A 7,684-nucleotide genomic window follows, 5' to 3' on the forward strand; every position below is an offset into this window, starting at 1 on the left:
TATGTTGCCTCCAATCAGCGGAATTGGGGTGAAGTGCCCTTGAACATAAGACAAAAAGGGGGAAAAACACTTTTCTCGACCGCTCGTCTCGCATAGGGATTTGGACGACCTCCTAGCGTTAGTGTACATTTCTCATTATAACACGCTCCTCTCCTACGTTGTGCAGTCTGACCTGGATTCTAACTTGCAGGATATGAAGCGAGAAGGAGACCCTGTGGTCAGTACGTGAATAAAGACGATTACACAACCACCACTACGGCTGGAGACAATAACTGCAAAGCAATGAAAATTGAATGGTCCGGACGTACTGGCTACCACCGTTCTTTCCTCCTTGTTAATGTTAATGTGCCAGTTGCGTCTATGCGTTTGCTGTCTCAAACACATCGCCGACTTTTTTTTAATTCTTAAGGTTACTTCTATTAGTGTTTCTTGCGGCGTTCATTGCACAGTTCTTGACTACTTCTAACGGTACATGTAACACAGTTAGTTATCGTAGAGTGTAACGGTTGTGCAGTTCGTTGTATGTTTCTAAGCGAACGTCCGTTTACTTCAAGTCGCACGTATACGCGATGTAAACAAGATGGACATAAACAAAATGCCTTGAAAAGAGAGTAAAAATTGTTCCATTTCCCCAAAGAAGAAAAAGTAATTTTATGTCACATAGATACTGAATAAAAATCAATATACCTGTTGCTATACTATAGAGAATTCTGAAAATTGCGGGTTGTTGATGTAATTATAGTATCTAAGCTAGGGTATACACAAGTGACGGATATTACTTGCATGATATATTGAAATGCATATTGATGTAATTAACAAAAATACGTAATTTAGATGTTTAATGAAATACTTGACTTCGCAAATTATAATTATAGAATTTTATGCGGCGAGTTCACAAGTTTAACAGGGTAGTCGCGCTAGTTGGTGGTCGCTATTGGAATGCATCATGTAACCGCTCAAACATCAAAGGACAAAGGAGGAAACACCAAGGACAGGCCCGGATGAAAGGTGTATCCACATGGAACGAAGTTTCAGGATGACGTCAGTCGCGAGAGATTCATCCCAATGTGGTGCGATTAAATACGCAGGCGTACCAGTTATTTTTGTGTTTTATTGCATTAAACGGCCTTTTGTTAAAAAAAGTAAGTAGAACAGTGCATTTTTACCTCAGTGCATTTTTACCATTTTTACCATGGTGCATATTGCGAAGCAGATGTCACGCTCAGAAGTTCCATGTCAATATGCCTTGGTTACTGACCGGCTCGAATTCGCAAATTGGTATATCTGCGCCAAAGCAATTAGTTCGAAAAATAATTAGTGAATTTTCGTTCGGTTATTCGGTTAATAATTTCGATTTCTGGTTGAAGTAATCTCCCTTCTTCGAGTAATCCAGCTCGAGGAGCGAAATTATCTTTCCTGCCGCAGGCGATTTTTCAAAATAACGCATAGTCCTAAAAAAAAAAAAAGCACCGCGTGAATATTTTGTTCCTTCTGCGGAGGGGCGTTATACAGTTTCAGTGGTTTGCTTTTAGAGTCCCTAGGAATTCTCTGGCGATAATAACGACAGCTGCTCGCTATCCTCGCAGGGGCCACCAAGCGACCAACGGCCGCTTTCCGAGGGAGACGTGCGCGAACCTGGAGCACGGAGTGCTGGGACACCTGTTCCTGCGGCAGATACCTCCGTACCGGCTCGTGCCGGACGTGGCGTCGGCCATCTCCAATTTCCTTGCCACGCGACTCCGCCTCGGGACGACGCCAGGCCGCGTCGCCGTCGGTGACCCGCGCAGTGACAGCAGCAAGCAGCAGTCGGAGGAAGGCGTCTTTCTGCCCGCCGAGCCTCGCTACGGATACTTCTACTTTGCCGACGACGTTCTGTGCGTCGTGCCCGTACATTACGTGTCCCCGCCCAGGGGAGGCTTCTTTCTGCCGAGGAGCCTGCGCACCAACAAAGGAAGTGACGCTATCATTGGCTTATCGCCCGCCCTGCCGTGGACGGTCCACCGCTAGTCATCCCCGCTTTCGTACCCGACCATCCTCGCCCACTGCCGACGGACTATTGACCGCAGTGGTTGACGAAGTGGTTGAAATGGAACTCCATAGAGAGGCAATTGAAACTTGACATTGTGACAGCTTTTTTTTTTTTTTTTATGCGGCACTCTGAAATATTTGCACCCTTTCATGCTTATCTTGCCCTCATACAGGATTCGTCAACTATATTGCCTGCATTTCTAAATTTCCCTAACCCTGTGCGCCGGGGACATTCAGGTCAGGAATAGCATGCGCGCATCAGCGTGACACAAGGTTCTTCACAGGAATGCAGCTAGCGCGGCATTTGAAGACAGAAAATGCATGCAGGTGGGCGTATATTGTGCGAGGAGAACGTGAGCCCTAAGAAAGTGTAAGAAGAAAGTTTAAGAATAGTTATAGTGTTTAGATCGAAAGTAGGTACTTTCTTGCAGTAACACACTACGATCGATGCAGCAGCCGTTGGTCCCATATTAGCAAAACGTCTACGCACCTGTTTGTTGGCCAGAGTTACGGCACCCTATAATATCACAGCTATAGACGTGATACTGACAGGACTACAGTGGCTATGGGCAATCGCAAGCGGAACTCACGTAAGAGAAGTTTTGTCAAAACGGGCTCTGACGTTTTTGTGCTGTGAATTCGAAGCAAGTGCGTCGCTATATTACGACGCTAGAAAGCAGGCAGCTTACCGGAACTCAATGTTTTAGATCGTCGTTGGCGAAGTAATAGTCATGGTTGCAATATGACGCGAGTAATCAGGCAGTAACTCTGAAGGTTGCGCTAAGCGCTGTCTCACGTTTTCTAATTTTTCACTTCTACGCACCAGTGATCTGCACCTTAATGTAATTTGTAACCGCTTGTGGTCAACCGCATCTATCGCCAGTCATGATGCCAGGACAAGTAGGACCACATTTGATGTTGATTACACTGCGACCGTGTCCACGTACGTTAGGAACCACGCAGGCTCATTGCACAGCATTCGCGTCTTATTCAGCAGTTCCCACCCCATATGAATAGACTTACCGAACGCGAACTACAGTTCAATCCAAACAAGTTGTGGAGGCATTGTTGTTGCATAGAGATGTGTCAAAGTCTTCTGTACTATCTCTGTATAGCCATGAACATGCTGTACTTAGTTTGATCACATCCTCTAATTGTCAACTGCCGACATGATCGTGCACTCGTAACCTGCAGCCTCCACTAGAACATCACCAAAACTGCTACTACTGGCCCGCCTGTATTATTGAAGTGTCAAGTCACCACGTGATGTCACCAACAGGGGATAGCGCCTTCCAAACAGGTCACACCAAAAGAAGCAACCGTCACCATCCAATTTTCAGTCGCGTCGGGTTGCGGTGCAGTAACGCCCATCTTCATTTATGTCCTGATGACGTCACGTAACGCGAGTGTCGGTAATGCCTTTGACGCCGTCAAAATCAGTGTTCGCTCATATTTATACCTTAAGTACAGCGGGAGAAGACGCGCACCAACTTCCGGCATTGGACAATTCCACAAAGGAGTTGTTCGACATCCAGCGCCTTAGAAAACTAGGTTTCATGCGTGTTCTTTGTTGTTGCCACACCAACCTATCACCTTTTCTGCCCCTGTGATGTATGCAACGCTCATAGCAAGGATTTCAGGTAGAAACAATTTCCACAGAGCACTCACCACGAGTTAACCAAAGGAAAATAGTCCTAACTTAGTAAGGAATTCATGTAGCATTCTCAAGGGACACTAATTAGCAACTCTGAAGCAGACGACTTTTTTTTTTTCAATTGGCGAAAACAGGTTGATATGAAAGAAATCTATTTTTCAATTCCGTGCCTGTACAACGGCACCAAACGTCACAGTGGATCGTAACATAGTAGTTCTTTCTGTTCGGGCCGTCGTGATGCAGAAGATGTTCTCGAATCCTCGAGACCTGCTACATTTTGTCGTTTGTTCCTCGAAAATGCACTCTACTTTCTGGCCCAGAAACCGTTGACTAGATATCTGACTTTACGCTGTCAAAGATCCTCACGCCACGACGAGCTGCTTTAATCATTCGTTTCCTTACCCGCTTTTCACATTAAGAGTAGCCGTTTTGATATTTCGGGACCGCAAGATACAAATACAGCTTAAGTAATCATTCTTTTCCAGTGTCGTTTAATGTCAAGAGCCTTCAACAATGACCAATTGCGGAACTCTGTTTTGCTAAGTAGGCTCTAACTTAGTGCGGCGTTTCCCCCCGACAATGTTCGAAAAACTAAGCTTCAGCTACAGACTTTCAATTACGTGTTCACCTGAATTTGCACGTTGTAAGAAAATGCTGCGATGTGCTTATTTTCGCACGACGGAGATTGGGTTGCCGTTGCAGCATCACATAACCAGCACCAAACACTTGGCATGTTTACAAAGATATGGAGGAGAGAGAGATGCAAATGAGACAAAGGCAGGGAGGTCAACCAGACTTAAAACCTCCGGTTTGCTACCCTACACTATGGGAAGGGAAAGGGGAAGTAAAGACGGAAAGAAGAGCGCGGCAAAAATAAAAGCGTTAGAAAAAAGAATATGAAAAGGGATGAAATGGGGTCATTATAGTCATTATTATATGCGGGATTTGCACAGTACAGGTGGTTGACACGCAGCGATTCTATACTGACGCATGATCGCAAGTGGTAGTCTATGTTTGCTTATTTTGCCGAATTATTTATTTGCTTCTATCCAGAAGTAGACATTGATGCCGTGCATTGGGGGAGGGGGGGGGGGCGTGGGAACTTTGCATCCATTTGAATTTAACCAGTGCTGCGTATAATGAATGATGGTAACACCCACCCAAGTTAACATGTTTCGAATTTTTTTTTTTTTTGGCTGGGGTAACTATGCCGCCGCCTGGATTAGAGGTCACACAGCGAAACACAGATAACTGTGGCGCAATACGTCATCTTACAGCTCGTATATCATGACGCTGCGCGTTAAATGTAAATTAAGCTCGCGTGTTTTGTAACATCGATGCCAATTTCATACCTACCCCGACATAAAAAAAATGTCCAAGCCTCCACGGCAGCTTCCGTCATTTATTGTGTAAGAGTACTAATAATCTACATCTGTTATTATTGAACTACTATGATATTCACCGCGTTTGGAGTGTAGTACCACCGTACAGACCAGGCCTACATAACACTGTCCATTGTAATGCTTTGAATGTACTCAAAAGGAAACTGCAGTATTCGCACCAGTGCTGCAGACAAAGTCCAGTGATTTAGCACTTCGAAAACTATACTTCGTGGCATCCCTGACCACTTAGAGATGCGCTAGCGTTGCACTTTTCTCAACTTTTCTACCGTGTACTCGGCAGAGTGCCGAAAGATAACTGTGTAAGGTACCTCCGTTGTTCAGGCTGTTCGCACTCACATATGATAAGCACATCGAACACATGATAAACCATCGAACTCATGTGTGCGTGCAGCTTTTGGCAGAATGTTTGAGTGATAATGAAATGGAAGTTCCCAATACATGTTAACAGCAGCTTAAAATACTAAAACGCATAGTACTGCGGTCCACAAAAGATGTCCCTAATGACAGAAATGAAATGCATATGCCAAGCTGGGAGGGTCATCGATATAAAGGGAACATTAAGGAATACATTGCAGCCAGCCCGGTAGGGCCCAACAACCTTTAGGCTTCGAAGCGGGAGCTGGCATATCGGAGCCTCTGTCATACAAAATCAAGGCTCTCAAGTAAGTTTCTGTCGCGTGTGTCAAAATGACCACGCGTAGGATTTTGGCGACATTCTTCGGTGTGATCTACTGATGCCTGGTTGACAGGAATGCAGAGACGAAGGGACTAGCAGTGGTCGAACAAGTGGTGTCGATGGAGGAAACTTTTCGACAAGATGTATTGTTCTCGTCAAACCTGATGAAGACAAGACCTTTTGTACAAACCTTGGCTTCGGATGCATCAGGTTTCGGACTACTGTTGATGTTTCCTGCGTGATTCTTGGGTGATTTGTTGCTTGATGTTGTCTAATTACAGAAGACAGTGGTTATCGATTTTCTGCACGTCAAGTACGTTTAGATTTAGATTCTCCGACATTAGCAACATTTTTCAAATATGCAAGCGTCTAAAAAAAGCAAAAAAGCAGTGTCAAAGAACCTGTCAGGTCAATGTGTATTTCGAGTCAAACCTTAGTTTTAAAGATCAATAGGTATCTTTGTTGTAAAAACTACGTAGTAGCGTGGATTTGAGCAGGTGGAAAATCCTTGCAGGCTTCCACTGACATTTCAAAGTGAAAATGCGCTTTCTGACTCTTGTATGTTTATTCGAGGCCTCATGTTAGAATAGATGCTATTCTTGAAGAAGCCCTGAAATAGTGTTTATATCTCACAAATTTTATATGTCTTTGTCGCATCTTGCGGCGACACTGCGGTGAGCGGCCTGAAGGTTAAATGTCACTTTTTGTTGGTCGCCCCTCACAAGACATAGCCACTGCAAAATAAACTAGCGATAAAAACTCGCCAAAAGCACGGTGAATTATACCCCATTCTGAATTGGGCGTGTTGCACTTGCTCAGTCTCCAAATAGCCGTGTACTTTCGTCGTACCACGCGATGAAGAGAAAAGTATTCAGACTTTCACTAAATGTGTTTCAGGGCTCGTTCAAAGGAAACTTAGAAAATGAGCAAGCACCCTGCCGCAACCTTCCATCCGGATACGCCATGACCGATTGCCAACGCCACCAGCTGTCGCAACATGTCATCGTTCCTCACGTTGTCGATTGATGTTTGTACAACATACAGGCAGTGGACGCATTTCGTGCTGTGTCTACAACAGTTCATCTGTCAACCGTTTCGTCGGAAGTACAGACCCTTATGGTTGCGACGGCGACGTCTTAGCGTCAAGTGAACGCTCGGAGAATACCGGATGTGAAGTGACCGCCGTTCGAACAAAGGAAACCATAGACAACCCGAAGAGCATCATTACCCACCATTCCTAGTTCGACTGTAGTTACTAATATCTGAAAGTGTTGATGTGTTGCCCCGGCGGTTGCATACGCAGCGAGGTGTGGTGAATGTGTTGGTCGTGTACTGGTGAACCGCGCACATTGTTCAGCGACGGAGTGGCAGCTCATCTCAAGGTAGTGCAGTTTTAATTGTGTTTCCTAAGACGTCCAACGATGACCTTTATGTTGACTGTCTGACGTGCAAACGAAGAAAAAAAGAGACGACCGTCTCACAAACCGTCCTGCTGCCTCTGTTCATTCGTTTGTTTCCTCTCGTTTGTCGTCACGGCACTTACTTCTTAGTTTGAAGCGTCAAAACCGCAGCTCTCAGGTACCACGTTGAGCACTCAAGCCGTGCTTTCTTGTTCCAACAGGTCTGAAGGAGCACAAACACGAAATCTGCGACGCTACTAAAACCGTAAGCATTTCTATGCTTACCCTACGATAAAACCGTCCTTCCGTCCGACCCGTAAGAGGACCGCTTCCGAGGTAACGCCCGCAGCTGCGAGCGAATTCCCGTTTCTGCTGCCTCTCGCATCAACGCCAACGAAGCGGCGTGAACACAGGGCTCACGGAGTCCTCATCACATGCTGCACACTGCAACTTTTGCAGATCGCATTCAAGATACGGGCCCGCGCGTCTATCTTGAACGCTATGTAAGCAGCGAGAACCCAGC

At 45.5% G+C, this 7,684-nt stretch overlaps 1 protein-coding gene across 2 annotated transcripts in view; it reads left to right on the plus strand.

The window, feature by feature from the left end:
* Positions 1-7,250, plus strand: part of LOC126544174 (putative diacyglycerol O-acyltransferase Mb3761c) — a 560,147-nt gene extending 552,897 nt beyond the window's left edge. For both annotated transcript variants that reach the window (XM_050191407.3, XM_072284905.1), the window contains one exon: positions 1,587-7,250. The gene's annotated coding sequence lies outside the window, so the exon portion shown is untranslated. The remainder of the gene's footprint in view (positions 1-1,586) is intronic.
* The last annotated feature ends 434 nt before the right edge of the window (positions 7,251-7,684 follow it).

The sequence above is a fragment of the Dermacentor andersoni genome, chromosome 10 (genome assembly GCF_023375885.2).
Source record: "Dermacentor andersoni chromosome 10, qqDerAnde1_hic_scaffold, whole genome shotgun sequence".
Classification (NCBI taxonomy): domain Eukaryota; kingdom Metazoa; phylum Arthropoda; class Arachnida; order Ixodida; family Ixodidae; genus Dermacentor; species Dermacentor andersoni.